Genomic DNA, 7,370 nt, shown 5'->3' with positions numbered 1-7,370 from the left:
ATATATATATATATTCTCCAAAAATAACCAGAGAAATAACAAGTGTTTACAAAGCACTTTCATACAAGAGCCCTGTGGTGTTAATGTAGATCTTATTGTCCCTGTTTTACAGATGAAAAAAACAGACTTGTAGAGTTTAAGCTCAAATAGTGGCAAACAAAACAAAACAAAACCCTAAAACCCAGTTCTTCTGACCCCCAATTCAATATTCTCTGTCATTAATTAAATGTTTAAGAATTTAAGTAACTGCTTGAAATGCAAATCAAAACCACAATGAGATATTACCTCACACCTGCTATAAAGGCTATTGAAAAAAAGACAAGAAATAATGAAAGCGTTGACAAGGATGTGGAGGAGAGGGAACCCTTGCTCTCCGGTGGTGGAAATGTACATTGGTACAGCCACTGTTGAAAACTATGGAGATTCCTCAAAAAATTAAAGATAGAACTACCTTATGATTCAGCAGTTTCATGTCTCAGTATTTATCTGAAGGAGATGAAAACACTAATTCAAAAATATATCTGCACCTCATGTTCATTGCAGCAGTATTCGCAATAGCAAAGACATGGACACCTAGGTGTCCATCGGTGGGTGAATGGATACAGAAGATACGACATGTTTATACACACACAGTGCAATGTTATTCAGCCACCAAAAAAGAGGGAAATCCCGCCATTTGCAACAACAGGGATGGACCTTGAGGACATTATGCTAAGTGATGTAAGTCAGACAGACAAAGACAAATATTGTATGATATCACTTATATGTAGAATCCGAAAAAGACAAACTGGGCTCATGGATACAGAGAACACGTTGGTGATTGCCAGAGGCAGAGGGTGGGAGGTGGGTGAAATGCGTGAAGATGGGTAAAGGCACAAACTTCCAGTTATAAAATAAGCGTCATGTAGATAAGGGATGTAATATATAAAAGCCTAGTGACTAGTTAATAACATCGTCTTGTCTATTTGAAAGTTGCTAAGAGAATAAATCTTAAAAGTTTTCATCATAAGAAAAAAAATCATAACCAAAAAGAGAGTCTGAGGAACAAATAGAAAATGATCCCACATGGTACAATGTCTTCGGTTTTTTAATGGTCTCACTATGTGTTATTTGTCAAGATACTTATAATAAAAAGCCTGTGAAATTTTAGAAATCTAGTTATTGATTATGTAATTACTTCTCTGACTAGAAAAAAATGTAGACTCTTGAGATTGCACAGAATGGGTTTGAATATCTCTGGTTTGGACAAGTTATTTAATGTCATTGCACTTCGATTTCCTTAACTAAAAAAATAAATAGTAATGAACCATTAGCTTCGACAAGATAAGATACATTTAGTATTTAATATGGTTCCTGGAACCAAATAGTCCTTAAGAAATGGTAGCTCCATTATTCCCTATAAATAAGTGAGCATCTGGAGGCATAGCGTGCAAAGAACATGTTTCCTCTCAAGCAAACGTCTAGGATCAAGGTCAAAGTCATTATGTGCAGCCGTGGATGGCCTTCACACCCACGCAAGGCTGCCAGGCACGTCAGCGGGCACACTCCCTTCCCACTTACTTCTCAGAACTAAATGGAATAGGAACATTCCTCTCCCTCATTTCTCCGTTCATTTCTCCCTGGCTCGTTGTGTGGCAGGCACTTCTTAGGGCTTTGTCCTTTGCTCTGACTAGTGGGAGTTTTGCATGTATGAAGAAAGAACAATTTGCTATAAAGATCCCTGCTGTGAAGCAGAGAGGGTTATTTTACCGTAAAAGGAGCAAATTACGTGACTTCTTTAATGTCATCCAGATGATTTTCTCCTTTTCATTTTTTAAACTTTGCTTACAATTCCGCGGTATTTCTTAGCAGCCTGGGCTTAACTTCGCACTATCTATAGCTTCGACCGTCGTAAATAATGTTTGCAGGGCATAGGTTTTCTGGCTGTGCCTTTTTTAATTTCAGAATTCCATTTCATATGAACCCCTTATATACAGATGAATGCTATGTATTTTACAAAGTGCTTGATGTATATTAGTTCATAGAATTTTAGTGCTGGATGTATTGACTAGAGGTCAGCCAGACATTTTCTGTAAAGGGCCTGGTAGTAAATAGTTTAAGCTTTGCAGGCCATATAGTTTTTATCTCTTGCACCTACTCAACTCTGCTTGCAGAGTGAAAACAGCCATAGACAGTACTTAAACAAATGGGCATGGCTATGTTCCAATAAAACTTTATTTATGGACACTGAAATTTGAATTTAATTTCCACATGATACAAAATAATCTTTAAAAAACTTTCCCTTTGCTCACGGTTGGTATAAAAATCGACATAATTTATCTCTCCCTAAACTAGAATATAGTCACGGAACCAGTGTTGGATCTGCTGGTTCCTTATAGAGCTCCTCAAGGCCCTTTGTTTTATAGCTGGGATTCTGGAGCACAAAGTTTAAATACTTTTCTCAAAGTCATACAGTTAGTGAGTTATGGAGACAAAACCATATTTTCCACCTCCCCATTCTTCAATCAGATTTTTCAAAGCCATGTCAGTCTTCAGTAATCACCGTGACTGATTCACGTCCATGCAGGCATTATGATGAACTTGCAATTCATCTGTGGACATAGATGTCAGTCTCCAAATGAGCTCTTCTGATCTCGACTTGGAGACTTGGACTCTGCAAAATGACTTCCTCAACTGTGTTACTTGCAGCCTACCATTAGGGTCAAATAAAGCACGTGAGACCTCTCTCATGACTTTACTGCTACTTAAGTTGAGTATTAGAACTTTTGAGCTCAAAGCATCCTTGGAAATTTTCTTGGCTCACACTTTCAAATTATATGGGAGAAACTGAGGTCCAGAGAGCTTAAGTGAACTGCCCGAGGTCAACCATCGGCAGGATCTAGAAGCCAGGTCAGAGCTATTTTAATTGTATCAGGTAGCCCGACACAATACTTTATGAAAAGGAATTTTATTACGATTAAAGCATGGCTTTTGTGTTAAAGTCCAGAGAACAAATATAATAATTACCTTTAATTACCAATTCGTTCTTATATATCGTGAGCTATCTAGATACACAAACACTATTTGATCCCTTCTTTATCCCTATTTTACATATCAGGAAGCTGAGGCTTGAAGACTTTACAATAACTTACTTCATGTTACATCGCCAAGAAGTGATAGAGCCATAGCTGAAATCTGCTTTTCTCTTCAAGACTTGAGCTCCTCACTTTCCATGGCACCTCTGTGGGGTGCTTTTGTTTTAAGCCGCAGAAATCACAACAAACTGGTGTAAATTATGAGAAAGATTTATTGGGGCAAGGGCTTGAAAAGGGGAAGTGTGACTTCAAGCGTCATTCAGTCAGTGCCCTGTGATCCCTCGGTCTGGCTTGTTCGTGAAGATCTCAGGCTGACTTCACGTAGGTCACATGTCCTCATCCGCATCTAGGAAGGGCAAAGGTGAAACTAAACCATCTATCAAACAAATGTCCTGATCCTGGGCTCTGTTTGGACCAATCCCTGGGCTGATCCAAAGGCTGGGGATGGAATTAATCCTCAGAACCCATCCCTAGAGCCAGGAGTGAGGTTAATGCACCCAAGGTGAACTGTTGTCACACAAGAGATGGAAGGAGTGTCCCCTTGGGAAAGGGAAATACGGGGGCTGTTAGAAAAAGAAGGGAAGAATAAATAGTTTGCAGGCAACCAATGCATTTACTTAACCACCTATGTATTCACATCATGTTTATTTAATTGATAGGGTCGAAGACATACAACTGGCACCATAAACCTCTGTCAAAGTGCCCTTGACCACTTGCTATATGGCGGCAGGGGAAGAATTGCTAAGACGCATTATGCACACCAATGTTCAACAAGCATTTCTGGATTCTTGCCTGCACTTCAGGCATTATTAAACGAATAGGTATCAGCCTATCAAGGCAGGACCTTCCTACAAGGTATGCGAGCTCTTCCTGGAGGCTAAATCTGCACTTTCCGGGGAGAAAGTAAAGGGACCGACAGTGATGCGGTCCTGGCCTTTATAACCCAAACTCAACCCTCTCGGCCCAGTGTCAAGACCGCAGACATCCCCGCCACGCGCTCTTGGAATAGCGCTCATCACAACACATTGTGATGACTGCTACATGTCTGACATCTCCAGAGACCTCGGGCTCCTCAGGGAAGGACCAGTTTTCACCCATCTTTGGCTCTCAGCCTGGAGTAGCATCTCACCCATGGAGGCGAACGACTACCACCGAAGGAGCAGTGCCAGCTCTGAAGGGAGGGCTGGCTCGAGCCCCTGGAATACTGGGGAACCAGTGAGTTCTGAACCTCCTCTTCAACGAGATGAGAAAGTTAATATCTGCCCCCATAGAACTACTGGAACAGCATGTTATAAAATGGGAAGTGAAGAAAGTGTTACCTCTTTCCATTTTTCATTCATTCTAAGATGCACATTTTCTCATATTTTAACATCTCTGAAACTAAGATCCATTCGTGCAATGCACTGAATGTTTGTGTGTCCCCCCAAATTCATATGTTGAAACCTAATGCCCAAGGTGATGGGATAAGGAGGCGGGGCCTTTGGGAGGTGATTAGGTCAGGAGGGTGGAGTCTCATGAATAGGACCAGTGCTCTCATAAAAGAGACCCCGCAGAACTCCCTAGCCCCTTTTGCCATGTGATGTGAGTCCCAGAAGGCACTGTCTATGAACCAGGAAGCAGGCTGTCACCAGACACCAAATCTGCCAGCACCCTGACCTTGGATTTCCCAGCCTCCAAACACGTGAGGAAAAAATGTCTGTTATTTACAAGCCGCCCAGTACACGCGTTTCGTTAGAGCAGACGGGAACGACCCTGTGATCCACGTGTAAGTATGCACCATACTTTAAATGATAGTGTTTTGCCTTATGTCTTAGGTATTGTATCTTAGTATTACATAAAATAATGGTGAATCTCACAGTCAAAAGTGGTCTTTATCAACAAAATATGATATCGTTATCCATGCAGCATTCTGCCTCTGACAAATGTCCCCAAATCTGCTTAAGAATCAACTGTTCTATTTATCGACCTCGAGAGAGTCCTTTACACCCCTCGCAGGATACAGGATAGGACAGCATCCCTATCCATTTTATATTTTAAAATGTACCCAAATCTTTTTGAAAATTGTTTGTATTTAGTATGGCCCTTAATCTTACTTGTTTTTATTTTCCATTACCAAGCTTGAAAGATGAAATCTGCACTGTTTGGAAAGAGCAATTTTAGTTCTGGTCCCATTTCGCCACTAATTAGCTACATGTCTAATCTCTGTCATCTGCAAAACTGGGGTGCCAATATTTTCTTCACAGTTACACGAGGTCAAACACGATCACATATGTGGATGTCCTCTAAAATTACTGCACCCTGGAATCTGACGAACGGCGTCTGTTCTCCTCTGTAATTTCGCCCATCTTGGACAGCTTCCAAAGACAACACTTCAGAAGAATGAGTGTCTTTTAAGGTGCATTTGATTACTTCCTATATTCGCCCACATGATCACGGACATGGTTTCTGTTCTCGAAACATCTACAAGACATGGAAAACAAAGTGGCTAATTGTTACATGTGACTGGACCCAGTTTCCAGTAAGAATGTGAACTCCCTTGCTTTAAATGTCAGTGTCACCCTGACTTTGCTAGGGCCACTAAGGGAGCCTGATCTTGAGGTTTTCAAGACAGTGTAAGCTTTAAGTTCAGATTGTGTTTATTTTCCCAATGCGACTTACCAGAGCCAAACCCCTTTCTATGTTAGGCATTCAAGTAGTAATGATTTATTTGTGGTTTTGTTTCTTCTTCATTTTAACTTTGTGTTTTCCCCTTGCTTTGCTCACTATTGAAACTCAGTTTGTTTTTTACTTGGTTTTAGGCTTAAATTATGGAGTGGGAGCGGGGCAAACATCAGGAAACTAAGTTTTTTAGCGACACTTTGTGCTCAGTTTACACACACCATCTTGTTCCTCTCGACATCTCACAGGAATCTGAAAAGGCTTCGTGTTCTGAGTTTGAGGCGAGGACAATGAGGTGATCTGTCAGCGATGGCGGAATCAGAACCGAACCCAAACCTCCTGAGCACAGACCCCCGACTTTTTTGTTTTTGATTTTTTAGTTTTGGTTTTGTCTGGGGAGAAGAAGAAAAAGAGTGAAAAAAAAGAAGCATTTGAGCAAGCATTTGGCATTCTATTTTTAATTCTCTTAAACAGGACGTCATTTTCCACTTTCTGTATGTCTTCCCTTCATGTTTTGTTCTTGTAAATGAACTAGTCAGTGAATCATTTTCCTTCACATTTTGCTCTGGAACAATTCCAGATTCTTAGGGTATTATACAGAACAAGTCCAGCTAAAGGCATTCCATAAAGCAGCAAGCCTTAGGGAAGAAGCGAGGGATAAATTACACGAATGAGCTAGTACAAAGCTGCTCATAAAACCTACAGCACAGGTAAAAGGCAGAGGGTATAATTTGCTGACAAAGGTATTTAGTACCAACTTCCAAGAACTAAAAATGTAAAAAAAAATAAAGATGCACATATCGTTTAAATTGCAAAAAGCAAGACATCTAAAAAGGAAAGCAAAAATAAATTGCCAACCCTGAGATTTATTTGTGTAAGTAATCACAAAAATTTCTTTTTGATGTCAGAGTGTGTTTTCTTTGGACAATGAGAAAAGATTATATTCTACGTCGGTCAGACTTTATCTGGGATTAGCGTTCATAAGATACAATTCTTGTATTAAATCTTTTTCATTTCACAACATTTTTGCTTATTTGTTTGTGTTTGATTATTGTTTTCCTACTTTTGTAGTAAAGTTGTTTTTTTTTTTAACCTTTGTTACTTTGTTACTTTTCTCTCTAAAGAGTAAAGGAAATTCCTCTTTGAGGAGTCTTTGTAAGGGAAGGGAAAAAGTCTCTAAATTCATCAGATTTCTTAGATTCGCAAATACAGAAAACTTCATATTCCTGGTTTCTCACAAAACCCATTATACTTTAAGGGATTTAGGAAAATAAATGTAAATGAAATTTCCAGGATTATTTTTGGTTAACGAAAAAGGGACAGAAAATAGATTTGGGGAGAAAGGCGGGAGACCAAGCGTAGGCAAAGCTGGGCAAGCACGTTATCGAAGCGGGAGCTGCTGCTGGGACCTCGCTGAGGACTCCTCCGGGGTGACTCGCGAGCAGCGCGCGGCCGAGCCCGCTGGGTGAGCTCTGTCCCTGGCTTGACAGTGGCAATGCACGCTCGCTAACGTGTCGCCGGACGTTAAAGCTGGGTTCAGGGCCAGGAGAGGTGGCCGCCGCGGCCGGGATCGCGGAGCACCTGCTTCTCCCGGGCCCGCAGGCGGGGAGCGGGGCCGGATCGCGGGGCGCAGGGAGA

Source organism: Pteropus alecto, unplaced genomic scaffold, assembly GCF_000325575.1.
Source record: "Pteropus alecto unplaced genomic scaffold, ASM32557v1 scaffold87, whole genome shotgun sequence".
Lineage (NCBI taxonomy): Eukaryota > Metazoa > Chordata > Mammalia > Chiroptera > Pteropodidae > Pteropus > Pteropus alecto.
The sequence above is the reverse complement of the archived record's forward strand: the minus strand, read 5'-3'. Positions refer to the sequence as shown.